Source organism: Coregonus clupeaformis, unplaced genomic scaffold, assembly GCF_020615455.1.
Source record: "Coregonus clupeaformis isolate EN_2021a unplaced genomic scaffold, ASM2061545v1 scaf3292, whole genome shotgun sequence".
NCBI lineage: Eukaryota > Metazoa > Chordata > Actinopteri > Salmoniformes > Salmonidae > Coregonus > Coregonus clupeaformis.
The window spans coordinates 28,279-50,479 of record NW_025536746.1 but is presented as its reverse complement, the minus strand read 5'-3'; the positions used below and the strand labels follow the sequence as shown (position 1 = coordinate 50,479).

At 47.6% G+C, this 22,201-nt stretch overlaps 1 long non-coding RNA gene across 1 annotated transcript; it reads left to right on the top strand.

The window, feature by feature from the left end:
- The first annotated feature begins 8,223 nt into the window (after positions 1-8,223).
- On the top strand, positions 8,224-19,072 carry LOC123489782. The gene is made up of 3 exons (XR_006660654.1): positions 8,224-8,318; positions 11,645-11,686; positions 16,569-19,072. It is a non-coding gene; the product is annotated as an uncharacterized LOC123489782 (long non-coding RNA).
- The last annotated feature ends 3,129 nt before the right edge of the window (positions 19,073-22,201 follow it).

Genomic DNA, 22,201 nt, shown 5'->3' with positions numbered 1-22,201 from the left:
CACCTACAAAAAGCATAGCTAGCTAGCTAACGCGTGTCGTGAGATGCCCTGAGCAACTATACCTGTGGTGTTGTAGCTACTAGCTAACTTTGTGGCTACTAGCTAACGCGTGGTGAGAGAAGAGTAACCTTGTTGTAGCTAGCTAGCTAACGTGTGTCTGTGAGATGTCTGGGAGCAAACTGCACCCTCTGTGTGCTGGGTAGCTAGCTAGTGGGCTTAACGGTTCTGAGAGATGTCTTGGAGCACTTCACACCTGTGTGCTGAAGCTAGCTAGCTACCGTGTCTGTGAGATGTCTTGAGTAACTACACCTGTGTGTTGTAGCTAGCCAGGCCAACGTATGTCTGTGAGATGTCTTGGAGCAACTACACCTGTGTGTTGTAGCTACTAGCAATAACTGGGTGTCTGTGAGATGTCTTGGAGCAACTACACTCTGTGTGTTGGTAGCTAGCTACCTAACGTGGGTCTGTGAGATGTCTTGGAGTAACTAAACCTCTGTGTTGTAGCTAGCTACCTAACGTGTGTCTGTGTAGATGTCTTGGAGTAACTACACCTGTGTGTTGTAGCTGAAGCCAGCTAACGTGTGTCTTGTGAGATGTCTGGGCAACTACCCTGTGTGTGTGAAGCTTGAAGCTACCTATCGGGTGTCTGTGAGATGTCTTGGAGTAAACTCACCTCGTTGCAGCCAGTACCTAACGTGTCTGTGAGATGCCTTGGAGCATCTTACACTTCTGGGTAAGGTTGCGGCTTAGCACCATAACGCGTTCGAGAGATGTCTTGGAGAACTACACCTGTGTGTTGTAGCTAGCTACCCAACGCGTGTCTGTGAGATGTCTTGGAGTAACTACACCCTGATAGCTAGCCGACCTAAACGTGTGACTGTGAGATGTCTTGGAGAATTACATTCAGGTGTGTTGGTAAGCTAGCTACCTAACGTGTGCTGTGAGATGTCTTGGAGCAACTACACCTTCATAAAGCTGCAGCACAGGCTGCGCCAACGTGTTTGTGAGATGTCCTGGAGTAACTACACCTGTGTGTTGGTAGCCAGCTACCTAACGTGTGTCTGTGAGATGTCTTGGGAGTGAACTACACTTGTTGTAAGTCAGTTTGTGAGATGTCTTGGAGCAACTACACCTGTGTGTTGTAGCTAGCTACCCACGGGTTTGTGAGATGTCTTGGAGTGAACCATAGCCTGTGTGTTGTAGCCAGCTACCTAACGTGGTGTCTGTGAGAGTGGCACCACACGATGTTGCAGCCAGCTACCCCGTGAGACGTTGGGCACCATACCTGTGTGTTGTAGCTAGCTACCTAACGTGTCTGTGAGATGGTCTTGGAGTAACTATACTCTGTGTGTGTGAACAGCTAGATACCTAACGCGTGTCTGTGAGATTTTGGGAGTAACTACACCTGTGTTTGTGGCTACTAGCTAACGGGTTGTTGTGAGATGTCTTGGGAGTAACTACACTGTGTGTTGGAGACTAGCTACCAACGTGTGCTTCTGTGAGTGATGTCTGGAGTAACTATACCTGTGTGTTGGAGCAACAGCTACCTAACGGTGTCTGTGAGATGTCTTGGAGCAACTACACCCAGGTGTTGAAGCTAGCTACCTAACGTGTCTGTGAGATGTTTGGAGTAACTACACTGTGTGCAGAAGCACTACCTAACGTGTCTGTGAGATGTTTGAAGATATACCTGTGTGAAATTGTAGCTAGCTGAGCTAACGGGGTGTCTGTGAGATGTCTGGAGCAACTAGACTCTGATGTGTTGTAGCTAGGCCAGCTAACGCGGTGTCTGTGAGTGTCTTGGAGTAACCACACCTGTGTGCTTAGCTAGCTACCTAACGTGATCTGTGATGTCTTGGAGCAACTATACCTGAGTGTTGTAGCCACGCTACCTAACGTGAATGTCTGTGAGATGTCTTGGAGTAACTACACCTGTGTGTTGTAGCTACTACCTAACGTGTCTGTGAGATGTCTTGGAGAAACTATACCTGGGTGTGTTGTGAGCTAGCACTAACGCGTGTCTGTGAGATGTCTTGGAGCAACTATACTGTGTGCTGTAGCTAGCTACCTAACGTGATCTGGAGAGATGTCTTGGAGTAACTATACCTGTGTAAAAGTTGTAGCTAGCTACCTAACGTGTCTGTGAGATGTCTTGGAGCAACTATATACTGTGTAACGTTGAAAAGCAGCTACCTAACGTGTCTGTGAGATGTCTTGGAGCAACTATACCTGTGGTGTTGGTAGCTAGCTACCTAACGTGGCTGTGAGATGTCTGGAGTAACTTATACCTGGGTGTGTTGTAGGCCAGCTAGCTAACGTGTTCTGTAGATGTCTTGAGTAACTACACACCTGTGTTGTAGCTAGCTAGCTAGCGTTGTCGAGATGTTTGGAGTACTATACTGTGTGTTGTAGCTAGCTAGGGCTAACGTGTGTCTGTGAGATGTTTGGAGTAACTACACCTGTGTGAGCTAGCTAGCTAACGCGTGTCTGTAGAGATGTCTTGGAGTAACTACACCTGTGTGTTGTAGCCAGCTAGCTAACGGTGTGTGTGTGAGAAATGTCTTGGAGTAACACACTTCCGTGTTAGCAGCTAGCTAGCTAACGTGTCTGGTGAGATGTCTTGGAGCAACCACACCTGGGGTGCTGTAGCTAGCTAGCTAACGTGTCTGTGAGATGTCTTGGAGTAACTACACCTGTGTGCTGTAAAGCTAGAGGCTAACGTGTCTGTGAGATGTCTTGGAGTAACTATACTCTGTGTGTTGTAGCTGAAGTAGCTAACGGGGTGTCTGTAGTGTTGTAGCTAGCTAGGCTAACGTGTGTCTGTGAGATGTCTTGGAGTAACTATCACCTTTGTGTTGGAAAGTTGAGCACTAGCTAACGTGTGTCTGTGAGATGTCTGGAGTAACTATGCACCTGTGTGCTGTAGCTAGCTAGCTAACGTGGTTCGTGAGATGTCTTGGAGTAATCTACACCTGTGGTGTTGTAGCGAAGCTAGGCCAACGTGTGTCTGTGATGTTTGGAGTAACCACACCGTGTGTGTAGTCTAGCTAGCTAACGCGGTATCTGTGAGATGTCTTGGAGCATCTATACCTGTGTGTTGTAGCTAGGGCTAGCTAACGTGAGTGTCTGTGAGATGTTTGGAGTAACTAATATGTGTGTGGGTAGCTAGCTAGCTAACGTGTGTCTGTGAGATGTCTTGGAGTAACTATACCTGTGTGTTGGGAAAGCTAGCTACCTAACGTGTCTGTGAGATGTCTTGGAGCAACTATACCTGTGTGTTGTAGCTAGCTACCTAACGGGTCTGTGAGATGTCTTGGAGTAACTATACCGTGTGTTGTAGCTAGCTACCCAACGTGTCTGTGAGATGTCTTGGAGTAACTATCCTGTGTGTTGTAGCTAGCGACCCAACGTGGTCTGTGAGATGTTGGAGTAACTATACCTGTGTGTTGTAGCTAGCTAGCTAACGTGTGTCTGTAAGGAGATGTCTTGGAGTAACTATACCTGTGTGTTGTGGAAAGCCAGCCAGCTAACGTGTGTCTGAGTAGAGATGTCTTGGAGTAACTATACCTGTGTGTTGAGCTTAGCTAGGCTAACGTGGTGTGTGAGATGTTTGGAGTAACTACACCTGTAGTGTTAGCAGCTAGCAAAGCTACGCGGTGTCTGTGAGATGTCCTGGAGTAACTACACTGTGTGGTTAGAAGTAGCTAGCTAGCTAACGTGTGTCTGTGAGAATGTTTGGAGTAACTACACCTCTGTGTTGTAGCTAGCTAGCTAACGCGTGTGTGTGAGATGTCTTGGATAACTATACCTGTGTGTTGGTAGCTAAGCTAGCCAACGTGTGTCTGTGAGATGTCTTGGAGTAACTTACACCTGTGTGTTGTAGCTGAGCGATAGCAACGAAGTGTCTCGTGAGATGTCTCATATTCCTGCACCATGCTGCTAAGTAGTAATACTGCACCACCCAAACACACCATATGCCAAGTGTTACCTTTGCAGAACTTCAGGATTTATTATAAGCATTAATAGTATATGTTTCTTCTACTGTGGAAATACTGAGTGTACAAAACATTAAGAACGCCTGCTCTTTCCATGACACAACTGGGATACCAGGTGAAAGCTATGATCCCTTTATTGATGTCACTTGTTAAATCCACTTCAATCGGTATAGATGAAAGGGAGGAGACCGTAAGAAGGGACACGTCGCACAACTCGATATTAGGAATGGGTTCCTAATGTTTGGGATATATCTCGGTGTATGTCAATACATTGCCATAACTGTTCCTGCATACTGCTGTAAACTCACCTCGGTCTCCAGAGCAAAAAAACGCTGTCTTGAAGACAAGCCATGTCTACTTATTTGCTATATTGACAGACTAATCTTCTGTTTTAAAACATATTTACTTGCCAACAAATTAGTTTAAATGATACACCAACCCCTGCATCATTTGTTGTAGCAGTACAGCTGAAGCTAGCTTTATCCAAATGCATTTCATGAATATCACAATGGATTGATCCGGAAGATGAAGTCAACACTTGGTTGGTTTCGTGATGCAGCTGGAATCATTATAGTCACTTAGTCAGGACACTTAAAAAAGAGAGAAAAAACAAGCATTATATACATACTGATTACAACAGCTAGCAATATCTATAGCACAATGCAGCTTTGTTCGTTCTATATTATACTACAACATCAGTCTAACTGAATATGGATGTTGTGTTGGTTGAATGTTCCAGGCAGGTTCCAGAATGTTCTTCAGCTGGGTGGAACCTCTTGTATTGGGTAATGGCAGCTGGTTTAGCTGACAAGCACTGCCAACAAATAGCGACTAGGCTAGAAGAGTATACTGATAACCTCTCCCCCGGAATGCCAAAAGAAACTGACTGCAAGTGGGGGTGAAAAGTTTGAGGAGCACTGCCTGTAGACAGATTAGTGTAGCTGGGGATCTTAGCTTTTTTCCAGGGTATTGTGCCTTTATAAATAGCTTTTTGGCTGGCCGTCCTGGCTTGTTTCGAAGTCAGATGTTGTGCTTGAGGCTTATTCCAGGCTGAAAGCTTTTATCCAATGGGTCTACAGGCTCTGTCCTGCTGGAAGCTGGTGACCAGGGGTCGTCAGTCCTCAGCAGCAGGATTAGTCTGTAGGCCACACAGTAGTCAGTGATTATCCAACATCTTACTACTTTGTCCCCATCAGCACACTCTAACAGAGATACTATATCCACCCCCCCACCCTCAGCAGACACCAGCCACAGACACAACCAGTCAGCAGACACCAGTCGGCAGACACCAGCCAAGTCACCCACACCCATCCCCTCCATATTAATATCCTCATCTTCTCAAGGCTACACCAACAATCAGCTGACTCCATAATACAGAGAGAAACTATAGTAGAAGTTGTAGCTTACTTGCTAACACACCAAACCATGACAAACCAGACACGACCACAGCTAGGCAACTCCAGGATATTTATTAGCTCATCATGGAGTCAGGGAAAAGATTTAGCACATTTTAGTAAGATTTTACGTTTAGATTTTAACCGCTTCTCTAGCAGATTAGTAAGATTGTCTCACACCACGTTCGAGAACGTGCCTTTTTCCTTTATTCAGATTACAAACCTCACTTTCGTTATTTGAAATGAAATAATCCCCAAAAAAATCACTATTTTTAAAACAGCTCATAGAAACTTGTAAGCAATTTCCAGCTTAATCCACCAGAAAACGACAGAACAAATAATACAAATGCAAATATTGAGGTTAAACTCAAATATACTAATTGATTAAAAATATATACTTTTTTTTGAGAAAAAAATGTAAAGGGTATAATCTTTGTAAATGATATCGAAATAGGACTGGTGGAGTATGTCAACCATCCCAGCCCTACAGTATTTTGCCGCGAAGAGGCAATCATTAGGTCATTTGTTTCATCTGTAGCATGTTTTTGGTCGCAGGTCCCAGGAATGGATGAAGAAGTGCAACATTTACCTGGGAGCCAACTCCTGCAGGTGACACTATGCAGATTTGAAAAGTCATAGTCAATCGATGAATAATACTTTTAGCAAAAATGATACATTTATCTGTAGAAACAATGAGAAAATAAACTTTAAGAACTTTTTGTGAAACATCACATTACAGTTGAAAAATATATGGCAAATATAAATCTAAACGGATGGTGTTAAGAGAGATGGATGGGAGGGTGGAGTGGAGCTGAAGGCTAGGATTAAAAGAAGATAACTGAAATTTTTGCAAATGTATAAAAAATAAATAATATGAAATATTACATTTACATAAGTATTCGGACCCTTTACTCAGTACTTTGTTGAAGCACCAGGCAGCGAACTACAGCCTCTGAGTCTTCTTGGGTATGACGCTACAAGCTTTGCACAACCTGTATTTGGGAGTTTCTCCCATTCTTCTCTGCAGATCCTCCCAAGCCTTGTCAGGCTGGATGGAGAAGCCCGCCAGCTATTTTCAGGTCTCTCCAGAGATGTTCGAACGGGTTCAAGTCCGGTGGCTCTGGCCCGGCCACTCAATATTATGCTACCCCCGCCTATTGCTACTTGGCCGATCCAAACCTGATCTCAAAATACAACACTGCACCTTTAGGACAAAAGCACCTCTTACCTGACTGGCTTTTCAAAGATGTCTAGAAATGTACAATCGTTTCTTGTAGGAAGCAATCAATCCCCATTGCTGACTATAAATGATCTATAATCTGGGCTAATAACTCACTAACTAGCAAAAAGATCTGAACAGAAATGTGGCACACGTGGCTACATGCAGCTTCTCATTGATCGGGCAAGCGCACCTACTCACGAAACCGCCCATGCTGTAAACACAGTCCAGTTCAAAGTAAATGGCACAGATCCATATAGGCAATGGTTATTTGCATATAGGCCTACTGCAGCTCTGATTGGTTATGCTGCACAGGTCGGTGTAGAGTACGGATAATGCGCACTAGAATCCTACTCCGATGTGTTCTGCCTACAACAAAATCTCTTGCATAGTTTGTTTAGTTTCAGTATGTTGCATGTGACTAACATTGCGTTGATTCGATCACATTTGCCACAGTAAAGGGGAAATGACTTACTAACAGGGAAAACTCTAGAAAGTTGAGAGTTCAATCTGTGCTTCTCTCAGTGAGCTGATATTTCTTCTATAAGGCACAGCTTGAGTGGGAACGCTTTGTCTTCACCAGGAGAGGCTTCCCCTGCTGCACTCCTCTTGATTCTGTGAAAGTCCAGCTGAAACTGTTTGGGTTGCGCTACCACTAAAAATCCAACTCTAAATCTATATTTTGTAAAAACATGCGAAAAATTCAGAAGCCCACTGAATTGTGATCTCTCTCTCTCACACACACACACACACACACCCCAGAGGCTTCAGAGGAACAGAGGCAGTGGTGCAGGATCAGGAGGAATGTTTGAGCTGTGACACCTGGCCGGGTGTGGTGGGGGGACAGCAGAACAGCGGGGAGGTCCCCTCCCGTACACCAAGACGCACCCCCGTCCGTTCCACCACACTTATCCCCACAACAACCCCCAGACGCACCCCCAGAGCCACCGCGCCCAAACGCAGGGGAAGTCCTGAGGTGACAGGGGTGAAGAATGGGGGAGGGAGGAGGCAGCTGGTTCGGATGGCTGCACTACGAAGCCCCTTCGCCTCTCCCAACACTCAGAGCCTCAGACGTGAGAGCACACACCCCCACACATACACACCCCCACCCCCACACACATACACACACACATACCCCACACACATCCCCACATACACACACACATCCACATAAATACACACACTCCCCCACAACACACACACACACCCCCCACACATACACACATACACACACCCCCCACCCATACACACACATCCCCACACACATCCCCACACATACACACCCCCCCACCCCCCACACATACACACACACAACCATCCACATCCACATACACACACAATCCACATAAATACACACACCCCCCACACATACACCCACCCCCCACACATACACACATACACACACACCCCCACCCATACACACACATCCCCACAACACATCCCCACATACACACACATCCACATAAATACACACACATCCCCACATACACACACACACACACACACACACATCCACACTCCCAAAATGAAACTGAATTGACCCCCACCCTGCCCAGAACAGTGTGTGATTGACGGTGTGTCCTGCTCTTGATTGGTCCTGTGTGTGATTGACAGGAAGTTTGGCCGGGACCTGGAGAGTGTGTCCAGCGGTCTCAGGAAGCTGAAACGTCTGTCCCACGCCTTTGATGATGTCATAGAGAGAGACGACCGGTGAAGAGAACACTAACAACATTTTAATTCGGACTGGTTCAAGCAGAGGGAGACCATCTGTTCCTTTAAGCCCTCACTTGTATTTACACTAGTATTTATATAGAGATGCAGCTGATAGGGAAATGAGAGGGGTTAGTTTTGTTAGGCTGGGGAGCAGGACCGAGGAGTGAAAGGGGTTAGGAAGGGGAGCAGGCTAGAGCGCATTACTTCCTGTTATCGTAGCCATTCTGGCTCAGATATGTGTTTCCTGTTCTGGGGCCCTGAGGAGGGGATCCTGTCTAACGGTCGCCTGCCCTAAAACCCTGCAGCTGCTCTCTCTAGTCCACACACACACATTCCTTCCCGCCCCCGCTCAATTTCAAATTGGGTTTGTGTTATGTGGATGAGTGAGGGAGGGAGGATGATGTGGGGGTTGTAGAGAGGACAGACAGGAAAGGAGAGGGGGGTTGTAGAGAGGGACTTGACAGGGAAAGGGAGAGGGGGTTGGGTGCAGAGAGGATGACAGGAAAGGAGAGGGGGCTGTAGAGAGAGACGACAGGAAAAGGAGAGGGGGCTGTAGAGAGGACGCAGGTAAAGGAGAGGGGGCTTGTAGAGAGGGACGTGACAGGAAAGGAGAGAGGGGCTGTAGGAGAGGACGGACAGGAAAGGAGAGGGGGCTGTAGAGAGGACGGACAGGAAAGGAGAGGGGGCTGGAGAGAGGCAGACGGACAGGGAAAGGAGGGGGGGGGGTGTAGAGAGGACGACAGGAAAGGAGAGGGGGGGTTGTAGAGAGGACGGACAGGAAAGGAGAGGGGGGTTGTAGAGAGGACAGACAGGAAAGGAGAAGGGGGTTGTAGAGAGGACGGACAGGAAAGGAGAGGGGGTTGTAGAGAGGACTGGACAGGAAAGGAGAGGGGGGTTGTAGAGAGGACGGAGAGGAGGGTTGTAGAGTCAGCGCGCTACAGTTGGACATTTTTAGGAGGGGTGCTTAGGGGAGGAGTGTAGCAGGGGAGGGGAGGAGAAGGGGGAGGAGGGGGGTAGCAGGGGAACATTTGTACTTTTATTAGGATTTTGTTATGAACTGGGAATTTGATTTATAAACATTAACAACTTTATCAGTGTCATTTGATGAATTGTATCAGACTTTAAGACTTGATCATATGCTGAAATAAGGTAGAACAACTAAGTAGGTCTTATTAGTGAAAGCCTAGGAGTCTCTGCCTTCAGGGCCCCGTTTTTCAAGTTATCTAGTTAGATGTTGCATATCAGATAGGATTAAATGCATAGAAATAAAGTGAATAGAACATTTATCATTGACTTGAATGGGGACTCCTGTTCTGTTTATTATATTTCTATGTATTTCATCCTATCCAATAGCCGAAATCCAGATAGATAACTTTTGGAAAACTGGGCCCTGGGTAGCTGGGACTGTAGGGTATATCCCTATCTGGGTAGCTGGGACTGTAGGGTATATCCCTATCTGGGTAGCTGGGACTGTAGGGTATATCCCTATCTGGGTAGCTGGGACTGTAGGGTATATCCCTATCTGGGTAGCTGGGACTGTAGGTATATCCCTATCTGGGTAGCTGGGACTGTAGGGTATATCCCTATCTGGGTAGCTGGGACTGTAGGGGATATCCCTATCTGGGTAGCTGGGACTGTAGGGTATATCCCTATCTGGGTAGCTGGGACTGTAGGGTATATCCCTATCTGGGTAGCTGGGACTGTAGGGGATATCCCTATCTGGGTAGCTGGGACTGTAGGGTATATCCCTATCTGGGTAGCTGGGACTGTGAGGTATATCCCTATCTGGGTAGCTGGGACTGTAGGGGTATATCCCTATCTGGGTAGCTGGGACTGTAGGGTATATCCCTATCTGGGTAGCTGGGACTGTAGGGTATACTCCCTATCTGGGTAGCTGGGACTGTAGGGTATATCCCTATCTGGGTAGCTGGGACTGTAGGGTATATCCCTATCTGGGTAGCTGGGACTGTAGGGTATATCCCTATCTGGGTAGCTGGGACTGTAGGGTATATCCCTATCTGGGTAGCTGGGACTGTAGGGTATATCCCTATCTGGGTAGCTGGGACTGTAGGGTATATCCCTATCTGGGTAGCTGGGACTGTAGGGGATATCCCTATCTGGGTAGCTGGGACTGTAGGGGATATCCCTATCTGGGTAGCTGGGACTGTAGGGTATATCCCTATCTGGGTAGCTGGGACTGTAGGGTATATCCCTATCTGGGTAGCTGGGACTGTAGGGTATATCCCTATCTGGGTAGCTGGGACTGTAGGGTATATCCCTATCTGGGTAGCTGGGACTGTAGGGTATATCCCTATCTGGGTAGCTGGGACTGTAGGGTATATCCCTATCTGGGTAGCTGGGACTGTAGGGGATATCCCTATCTGGGTAGCTGGGACTGTAGGGATATCCCTATCTGGGTAGCTGGGACTGTAGGGTATATCCCTATCTGGGTAGCTGGGACTGTAGGGTATATCCCTATCTGGGTAGCTGGGACTGTAGGGTATATCCCTATCTGGGTAGCTGGGACTGTAGGGGGATATCCCTATCTGGGTAGCTGGGACTGTAGGGGATATCCCTATCTGGGTAGCTGGGACTGTAGGGGGATATCCCTATCTGGGTAGCTGGGACTGTAGGGTATATCCCTATCTGGGTAGCTGGGACTGTAGGGGATATCCCTATCTGGGTAGCTGGGACTGTAGGGTATATCCCTATCTGGGTAGCTGGGGACTGTGGGGATATCCCTATCTGGGTAGCTGGGACTGTAGGGTATATCCCTATCTGGGTAGCTGGGACTGTAGGGTATATCCCTATCTGGGTAGCTGGGACTGTAGGGTATATCCCTATCTGGGTAGCTGGGACTGCAGGGTATATCCCTATCTGGGTAGCTGGGACTGTAGGGTATATCCCTATCTGGGTAGCTGGGACTGTAGGGTATATCCTATCTGGGTAGCTGGGACTGTAGGGTATATCCCTATCTGGGTAGCTGGGACTGTAGGGTATATCCCTATCTGGGTAGCTGGGACTGTAGGGTATATCCCTATCTGGGTAGCTGGGACTGTAGGGTATATCCCTATCTGGGTAGCTGGGACTGTAGGGTATATCCCTATCTGGGTAGCTGGGACTGTAGGGTATATCCCCTATCTGGGTAGCTGGGACTGTAGGGTATATCCCTATCTGGGTAGCTGGGACTGTAGGGTATATCCCTATCTGGGTAGCTGGGACTGTAGGGTATATCCCTATCTGGGTAGCTGGGACTGTAGGGTATATCCCTATCTGTTTAGAACCACTATAAATTAACCCTGTTGTTGTTTTCCCTCCTGCAGCACAACGTTCAGCTACTCTCTAATCTCAGAGTAAATATGCAGGTAACCACAAGTTGTTATTTACACTAGTTAACTGTCTCACCTGACACACTGCTACTGGACTGCTGCTGGTACTGAGCAGGACCATCTACTGGCTGGCTGGCTGGCTGACTGACTGACTGGCTGGCTGACTGGCTGCATGGGAGAGTTGACCTGGTGACTGGCTGACTGGCTGGCTGGGAGAGTGGACCTGGTGACTGGCTGACTGACTGACTGGGAGAGTGGACCTGGTGACTGGCTGACTGACTGACTGGGAGAGTGGACCTGGTGACTGGCTGACTGGGAGAGTGGACCTGGTGGCTGGCTGACTGGGAGAGTGGACCTGGTGACTGGCTGACTGACTGACTGGGAGAGTGGACCTGGTGACTGGCTGGCTGGGAGAGTGGACCTGGTGGCTGGCTGGCTGACTGGGAGAGTGGACCTGGTGACTGGCTGGCTGACTGGGAGAGTGGACCTGGTGACTGGCTGGCTGGGAGAGTGGACCTGGTGACTGGCTGGCTGACTGGGAGAGTGGACCTGGTGACTGGCTGACTGGCTGGGAGAGTGGACCTGGTGACTGGCTGACTGGCTGGGAGAGTGGACCTGGTGACTGGCTGACTGGGAGAGTGGACCTGGTGACTGGCTGGCTGGGAGAGTGGACCTGGTGGCTGGCTGGCTGGGAGAGTGGACCTGGTGGCTGGCTGACTGGGAGAGTGGACCTGGTGACTGGCTGGCTGACTGGGAGAGTGGACCTGGTGACTGGCTGACTGGCTGGGAGAGTGGACCCAGTGACTGGCTGACTGACTGGGGAGAGTGGACCTGGTGACTGGCTGACTGGCTGGGAGAGTGGACCTGGTGACTGGCTGACTGAGAGAGTGGACCTGTGACTGGCTGGCTGGCTGGGAGAGTGGACCTGGTGACTGGCTGGCTGACTGGGAGAGTGGACCTGGTGACTGGCTGGCTGGGAGAGTGGACCTGGTGACTGGCTGACTGACTGGGAGAGTGGACCTGGTGACTGGCTGACTGGCTGGGAGAGTGGACCTGGTGACTGGCTGGCTGGCTGGGAGAGTGGACCTGGTGACTGGCTGACTGACTGACTGGGAGAGTGGACCTGGTGACTGGCTGACTGGCTGGGAGAGTGGACCTGGTGACTGGCTGGCTGGGAGAGTGGACCTGGTGACTGGCTGGCTGACTGGGAGAGTGGACCTGGTGACTGGCTGACTGACTGACTGGGAGAGTGGACCTGGTGACTGGCTGACTGGCTGGGAGAGTGGACCTGGTGACTGGCTGGCTGGGAGAGTGGACCTGGTGACTGGCTGACTGGCTGGGAGAGTGGACCTGGTGACTGGCTGGCTGACTGGGAGAGTGGACCTGGTGACTGGCTGACTGACTGACTGGGAGAGTGGACCTGGTGACTGGCTGACTGGCTGGGAGAGTGGACCTGGTGACTGGCTGGCTGGGAGAGTGGACCTGGTGACTGGCTGGCTGACTGGGAGAGTGGACCTGGTGACTGGCTGACTGACTGACTGGGAGAGTGGACCTGGTGACTGGCTGACTGGCTGGGAGAGTGGACCTGGTGACTGGCTGGCTGGGAGAGTGGACCTGGTGACTGGCTGGCTGACTGGGAGAGTGGACCTGGTGACTGGCTGGCTGGGAGAGTGGACCTGGTGACTGGCTGGCTGACTGGGAGAGTGGACCTGGTGACTGGCTGGCTGACTGGGAGAGTGGACCTGGTGACTGGCTGACTGGCTGGGAGAGTGGACCTGGTGACTGGCTGACTGGCTGGGAGAGTGGACCTGGTGACTGGCTGACTGGCTGGGAGAGTGGACCTGGTGACTGGCTGACTGGGAGAGTGGACCTGGTGACTGGCTGGCTGGGAGAGTGGACCTGGTGACTGGCTGGCTGGCTGGGAGAGTGGACCTGGTGACTGGCTGGCTGACTGGGAGAGTGGACCTGGTGGCTGGCTGACTGGGAGAGTGGACCTGGTGACTGGCTGACTGACTGGGAGAGTGGACCTGGTGACTGGCTGGCTGGCTGGGAGAGTGGACCTGGTGACTGGCTGGCTGACTGGGAGAGTGGACCTGGTGACTGGCTGGCTGGCTGGGAGAGTGGACCTGGTGACTGGCTGGCTGGCTGGGAGAGTGGACCTGGTGACTGGCTGGCTGGCTGGGAGAGTGGACCTGGTGACTGGCTGGCTGGCTGGGAGAGTGGACCTGGTGACTGGCTGGCTGGCTGGGAGAGTGGACCTGGTGACTGGCTGGCTGGGAGAGTGGACCTGGTGACTGGCTGGCTGACTGGGAGAGTGGACCTGGTGACTGGCTGACTGGCTGGGAGAGTGGACCTGGTGACTGGCTGACTGGGAGAGTGGACCTGGTGACTGGCTGACTGGGAGAGTGGACCTGGTGACTGGCTGACTGGGAGAGTGGACCTGGTGACTGGCTGACTGGGAGAGTGGACCTGGTGACTGGCTGACTGGGAGAGTGGACCTGGTGACTGGCTGGCTGACTGGGAGAGTGGACCTGGTGGCTGGCTGGCTGGGAGAGTGGACCTAGTGACTACTGGCTGGGAGAGTGGACCTGGTGGCTGGCTGACTGGGAGAGTGGACCTGGTGACTGGCTGGCTGACTGGGAGAGTGGACCTGGTGACTGGGAGAGTGGACCTGGTGACTGGGAGAGTGGACCTGGTGACTGGCTGGCTGACTGGGAGAGTGGACCTGGTGACTGGGGAGTGGACCTGGTGACTGGCTGACTGGGAGAGTGGACCTGGTGACTGGCTGACTGGGAGAGTGGACCTGGTGGCTGGCTGACTGGCTGGGAGAGTGGACCTGGTGACTGGGAGAGTGGACCTGGTGACTGGGAGAGTGGACCTGGTGACTGGGAGAGTGGACCTGGTGACTGGGAGAGTGGACCTGGTCACTGGGAGAGTGGACCTGGTGGCTGGCTGACTGGGAGAGTGGACCTGGTGACTGGGCTGGCTGGGAGAGTGGACCTGGTGACTGGCTGGCTGGCTAGGAGAGTGGACCTGGTGACTGGCTGACTGGCTGGGAGAGTGGACCTAGTGACTGGCTGACTGGCTGGGAGAGTGGACCTGGTGACTGGCTGACTGGCTGGGAGAGTGGACCTGGTGACTGGCTGACTCGGGAGAGTGGACCTGGTGGCTGGCTGACTGGGGAGAGTGGACCTGGTGACTGGCTGGCTGGGAGAGTGGACCTGGTGACTGGCTGACTGACTGGGAGAGTGGACCTGGTGACTGGCTGACTGGCTGGGAGAGTGGACCTGGTGACTGGGAGAGTGGACCTGGTGACTGGCTGACTGGCTGGGAGAGTGGACCTGGTGACTGGGAGAGTGGACCTGGTGACATTGCATGGTGCTGTCCATCTAAACTACCCAGATTATTATCAGATGTTGACAAAAGCCTGAGTTCTGATTCTCTATCCTTCTCCAGAAGTGCATGCATGGATTGGTGCAAGAAACATGTCTGGTGTAGGGTCCTATAAAATAGAATGAGGGCTGTGCCAAAACATACAAGGATACCCCATATGTAGTATCTGTGGGTAGGTTAGTAGGAAATCAACTAAATGTATTGAACTAAGTAGGAGATCAACTAAATGTATTGAACTAAGTAGGAAATCAACTAAATGTATTGAACTAAGTAGGAAATCAACTAAATGTATTGAACTAAGTAGGAAATCAACTAAATGTATTGAACTAAGTAGGAGATCAACTAAATGTATTGAACTAAGTAGGAAATCAACTAAATGTATTGAACTAAGTAGGAGATCAACTAAATGTATTGAACTAAGTAGGAAATCAACTAAATGTATTGAACTAAGTAGGAAATCAACTAAATGTATTGAACTAAGTATGAGATCAACTAAATTTATTGAACTAAGTAGGAAATCAACTAAATGTATTGAACTAAGTAGGAAATCAACTAAATGTATTGAACGTATTAGTAGGAAATCAACTAAATGTATTGAACTTATTAGAACATTCATACATTTACCCAAGTTAATCATAAGACATTAACAAAATGCATCAGTGATTCGTATGTTCCTGCAGCTTTCTGAAGAGGCACAGGAATGTGCGCGTATGTCTACATTTTGTGTAGCCGTTAGCGATGATGCTATTGACAACCGTCTTCTGGTAGATGGAAAGCCTTAATACCAATAAAACTACATTAAATGTCAACTACAAAGTAGCCTATGACTACCTGGCAGAATGATATCATGATTATTTGCATCAATCCAGTGGCCGTTTGTTTTGCAAACTCTGCAATCAGATGAGCGCTCCAGAAACATCGCTAACCTAACAACGGTCTCTGGCTGGTGCATGCACACTTCCGTTAATGGGTAACTACACCCAAAAATCCACATTTCGTAGATTTTTCCAAGACCTCAAAGGGATCTCCTGATGTGGTTTAAGCATTGTTGTGGACTTAGAACATCCAATTGAGTTGTTTTTCTATGATAAAAAAAACGTGATTTTGAGAATGAAAACCTGAAAAAAACAGAGGGAAACTGAAACCTGGAAAAATAAAACGTAGAAAACAGAATTTGGGCAAGAAAATCTACGGAATCCGGGGGTAAAAAAAAAACACTTTTTTAAAGAGTGCCGTCCTGGAGGGAGGTTCCACCATATTAATGGGGAAAGAACAAGTATACACTTCTAGAAGGGTAGAGATTTAGAACTCATCCCTGGAGAAGTCAGGAACCAGAGAAAGTGTCTGTCTGGAACGGAGCCAGGAGAGAGCAGTGTCATTACGTCAGCTAGCAAAGAGCCTCTCGTTGTGACCAGTGGACAGGCATGTGATGCGGATGTGAATGACTGGCTCACATTGTTTAACTGACACAGACTGCTGCTATCAACCAGACACAGTGACTCACCCAAACTCTCCTCCCCCCCAGGCCCTGTGCAGCAGAGCGTTATGGAGGGGTGACGAGGTGGTTGGACCCCAGCGGGAAGCTGAGCTGCTTCTCTTTCACAGAGCCAGACGTCTCACACAAACACACCTACCAGCTCTCACAGTCTCACGGCAGAATTAGACGTTCATCCATGTTTCTAAAACGTCAAATTACAAAGTGTTTAAGATTTAAGTTTAGGCATTAACTCACTCATTTTTAAGGTTAGGGTTAAGTTCAGGCTGGTTTCCACGTCATCTCCCGACGTCCTCAGACATGGATGGACGTTGAATACTGACTTGTATCACGGGTGACCTGGCTGCACACACACCTTGCCGTCCGCAAGCCACACTGAACCCCACACACCTTCCTGTTACAGTGTGTTGGTCTGAGGAATATGTATCTTTCCAAATACTACATGTACAGTTACGGCCAAATATATTGCCACCCTTGTAACTTCTCTTAAATAATTCCCTATTTCTTCTCTAAGTTGACATTTGAAAGTTGGTCTCCACACCTTGTTATTGGATTGTCAACATTGCAGAACATATTTTATTTTTGCTAGAACTTGCTTGCACAGCTTTTTGGCCAAGATAACTGCCAACAAATGATTATTTTTCTTCCACCAACGAGCTTGCTGCATTATTCTACTGGCAATTTCTCTCACTCTTCAGCAGAAAACCCGTTCTAATTATTCAACTGCTGTTTTGAGCTCTCTCTATAGGGTTATGAATGTTATTCAGATTTGGACTCTTCACTGGCCGCTCCAGAACAGTGCAGCGTTTCTTCTTGAACCATTACAGGGTGCTTTTATGTGTTTGGGGTTGTTGTCCTGCTAGAAGACCCACAACCTTCAACAGAGACACAGTTTTTTGGACACTTGCAATCACTTGCAATTGTCTGATCCACAATCAAATATGGGGGAGGTTTGATGATGCTGTTGGGTTGCTTTGCTGCCTCTGGAGGCCTTGAACACATGCAAGACATTATGAAATCAGCAGATTCAGGGCTTTTGGAGTCCAATGTTCAACCCAGTGTCCAAAAACTGGGTCTCCATTAAAGGTTGTGGGTATTCCAGCAGGACAACTACCCCAAATACATATATATTTTTTTCACCCTGGTGTGGTTAAGAAGAGATGCTGGACTGTTCTGGAGTGGCCAGCGAAAAGTCCCCAAATTGTCAGTAGAAAGGTGCAGCAAGCATCATTTTGCTACAAGAAGTGTTTGTCTGCAGTTATCTTGGTCAAAAGGCTGTGCAACCAAGTACCAGCTCTGGGGTGCCAATAATGTTGTCCATGCCATTTGTTACCAGCTCTGGGGTGCCAATAATTTTGTCCATGCCATTTGTCTCTATTTTCTACATTACAATTGTAAACTTAAGTTTACAAAAATAAAATTGATTCTGCAATGTTGAAGATCCAATAAGGTGTGGTGACCAAAAGTTTCTCAATTTCAACTTATTTGAGAAATAGGGGACTAAGAAAAGTGCAAGGGTGCCAACATATTGGTCCGGAACTGTACATACTGGGACGGTTTCTATACACTATGTTCATGTCTATGTATTCGGTTCACCTTATGGTGCCCTGACCACTTGACCCAGTTCCTGATCCAACAGGATTGTTTTCCTTTTTCCGGCCCATTCACAAACAAGCAAAACATTGTTAAATATAAATTACATTTGTCAAAATTATTCAAAATAATACTAATAATAAAGGGCCTGAAGGAGGAGAACCATCCTTGTTGACAGGCATTACTTTAACAGAATGGGATCGTTTCTATGTTTTATAGATTATATAACGGAACAGAATCGGACAGTTTTCTATGTTCATAGATTCTATAATGTAACAGGTTTGTTTTTGTACGCGATGGGGTGTTGATAAGGTAAAGCCAGGGGGGAAAGTAGATGTCATTTCTTACCGGTAGGGGGCAGCCAAGTTCACACGCATAATTTTTTTCTACTACAGAAACTACAGGTTAGCCTACTCTGCTGACAAACAGATCAACAAAACCCGATGTTGTCTGATCCATATAATTGGCCTAAGAAAACGGGAGACACAAGATTGTCCAAAGACAAACCAAAGTGGCACTGACCCAATGATAAAGACAGTGAATGTGCACACGCCGGGGCCGATGTTCTCCACTGGTGCCAATAAGCTAGGCTACTGTTCGATCAATTAAGTTAAGAATTTTGATAGCTAAAAGACCGATTGGAGTCTTTTCATTGTAATAGCCGTTTGCTTTCCAAAGTTTTTTTTTCCGGTATTGGTATTTTTAAATATTGCGATATGCCTGGCTGGGTCTCTGCTTACCGGACCAGACCGCCTTATTGTCACCCCTGGGTAAAGCTGACATTCAGAGTCTAGGGCCACTGTTATTCTAATGATAGGAATCAATGTTGCATATTCCTGATAACTACATATCAAGATCTGGGAGTCTCATTTACATTTTAGTCATTTAGCAGACGCTCTTATCCAGAGCGACTTACAGTTAGTGAATGCATACATGTTTTTTTGTTTATTTTATTTTCATACTGGCCCCCCGTGGGAAACGAACCCTCCCCTACCCTGTACGACGCTGGACCAATTGTGTGCCGCCCATGGGTCTCCCGGTCGCGGCCGCGACAGAGCCTGGACTCGAACCAGGATCTCTAGATCACTGCGCCACTCGGGAGCACAATTTCTCCTATTTGGTATGGGGAGCAAACTGACAAGACAGAGTCATCAGTGTTGTTCAGCAAGACATCCGGTAACACTTGTGTTGCAGTAATGAACGTTTAACGACAGATGTCATCAACGTGCCATCTTACAAAAAATGTTTTGCCAGGCAGGTCAATTAAAAAATATATCTTATTTACAATGACGGTCGGGCAAATACCAAATGTTACACTAATATTCTATTAACACTAGTCTGTATAGAGTCGTTACATTAGTCAGTGTTACATTAGTCTGTCAAAATAACACTAATATGTAGAGTGCTTACATTAGTCTGTCAAAATTATAACAATCAGGAGTAATGAGGTTTACAGATTATGATATACAAGTCTGTATGATGCTTACCATGGGCAAACACTGGGGATCTGTCCCAAATACACTGCCTTCAGAAAGTATTCAAACCACTTGACGTTTTCCACATTTTGTTGTTACATACTGAATTTAAAATGGATACAAATATTGAGATTGTGTGTCACTGCCCTACACACAATACCCCATATTGTCAAAGTAGATATGTTTTTAGACATTTTTACAAATAAATAAATGAAAAGCTGAAATGTCTTGAGTCAATAACTATTCAACTTTGCTATGGCAAGTCTAAGTTCAGTAGTAAAAATTTCCTTAACAAGTCACATAATAAGTTGCATGGACTCACTCTGCAATAATAGTGTTTAACATGATTTTTGAATGACTACCTCTTCTCTGTACCTCACACATACAATTATCTGTGTCCCTCAGCTGAGCAGTGCATTTCAAGCACAAAGACCCGGGAGGTTTTCCAATGCCTCGCAAAGAAGGGCAGCTATTGGTAGATGGGTAAATTTAAAAAAAAAAAGCAGACACTGAATATCCCTTTGAAGTTATTAATTAAGGAAGGAAACAGCTCAGGGATTTCACCATGAGACCAATGGTGACTTTAAAACAGTTAGAATTTAATGGCTGTGATAGGAGAAAACTGAGGATGGATCAACAACATTGTAGTTACTCAACAATACTAACCTAATTGACAGAGTGAAAAGAAGGAAGCCTGTACAGAATAAAAATAGTCCAAAACATGCATCCTGTTTGCAATAAGGCACTAAAGTAAAACTGAAAAAAATTTGGCAAAAAAATGTACTTTATGTTTGGGGAAAACACATCACTGAGTAGCACTTCACATTTTCCTGGATAGTGGTGGCTGCATCTTGTTATGGGTATGCTTGTCATCTGCGAGGACTAGGTATTTTTTTTTGGGGGTAAAAATAAACAGAATAGAGCTAAACAAAGGCAAAATCCTAGAGGAAAACCTGGTTCAGTCTGCTTTCCAACAGACGCTGGGAGATAAATTCAGTAGAGGGTGGGAGGGGTTAAGATAATCCATCCATAATCAATCCACCTGACAGATGTGGCATATCAAGAAGCTGATTAAACAGCATGATCATTACACAGGTGCATCTTGTGCTGGGGACAATAAAAGGCCACTCTAAAATGTGCAGTTTTGTCACAACACAATGCTACACGTCTCAAGTTTTGAGGGAGCGTGCAGTTGTCATGCTGACTGCAGGAATTTCCACCAGAACTGTTGCCAGAGAATTTAATGTTAATCTCTCTACCATAAGCCATTTTAGAGAATTTGGCAGCACGTCCAACCGGCTTCAGAACCGCAGACCACGTGTAACCACGCCAGCCCAGGACCTCCACATCCGGCTTCCTTACCAGTGGGATCATCAGACCCGACAGCTGATTAAACTGTGGGTTTGCACAAACTGTCAGAAGCCGTCTCAGGGAAGCTCATCTGCGTGCTCGTCGTCCTCACCAGGGTCTTGACCTGACTGCAGTTTGGCCTCGTAACCGACTTCAGTGGACAAATGCTCACCTTCGATGGCCACTGGCACGCTGGAGAAGTGTGCTCTTCACGCATGAATCCCAGTTTCAACTGTACCGGGCAGATGGGTGAGCGGTTTGCTGATTTCACTGTTGTGAACAGAGTGCCCCATGGTGGGTTGTGATGGAAATGTTCTTTGTGTGTATGAACGTATGTTTAGCACAATGCTGCTTTTCTAATAACCAACTTTGTTGGGTACATGCAAATGGCTGATTGATTGTAAGGGGAGGAATCCTTTCTATCACTGATAAGCAATTTGGCAGTACGCCCAGAACATTGCTCTGGGAACTAGGAGTGATGATACAAGATCTCAGTTTCAAGGTAAAATGCCTGGTGTGGTATAAGTCAGTCACATGCAGGAATCAACGTTAATAATGAATAATGTAAATCATGCTTATATGACTTGTTTGTGTAGCAGTTTATAAGGACTGAAAGGGAACGCCCTTAGAGTTTCCATCAAGCTTGGATTGAGTTTGTGAACCTCTCCGGCCGTGATAATAAAGATTGCTCAATTTACTTTGAATTTTAGTCCTTAGTGGTGAATTTCCATGACAGGGTTATGGTATGGGCAGGCATAAACTACAGACAATGAACACAATTGCATTTTATCGATGGCAATTTGAATGCACAGAGATACCGTGACGAGTTCCTGAGGCCCATTGTCGTGCCATTCATCTGCCGCCATCACCTCATGTTTCAGCATGATAATGCACGGCCCCATTTCGCAAGGATCTGTACACAATTCCTGGAAACTGAAAATGTCCCAGTTCTGCCATGGCCTGCATACTCACCAGACATGTCACCCATTGAGTATGTTTGGGATGCTCTGGATCGACGTGCACAGCAGTGTGTTCCAGTTCCCGTCAATATCCAGCAACTTCACACAGCCATTGTAGAGGAGTGGGACAACATTCCACAGGCCACAATCAACAGCCTGATCAACTCAATGCGATGTCGCACTGCGTAGATTAGGGCCTAATGAATTCATTTCAACTGACAGATTTTCTTATATAAACTGTAATCTTTGAAATTGTTCCAATGTAAATTGTCAATGTAAATAGTCC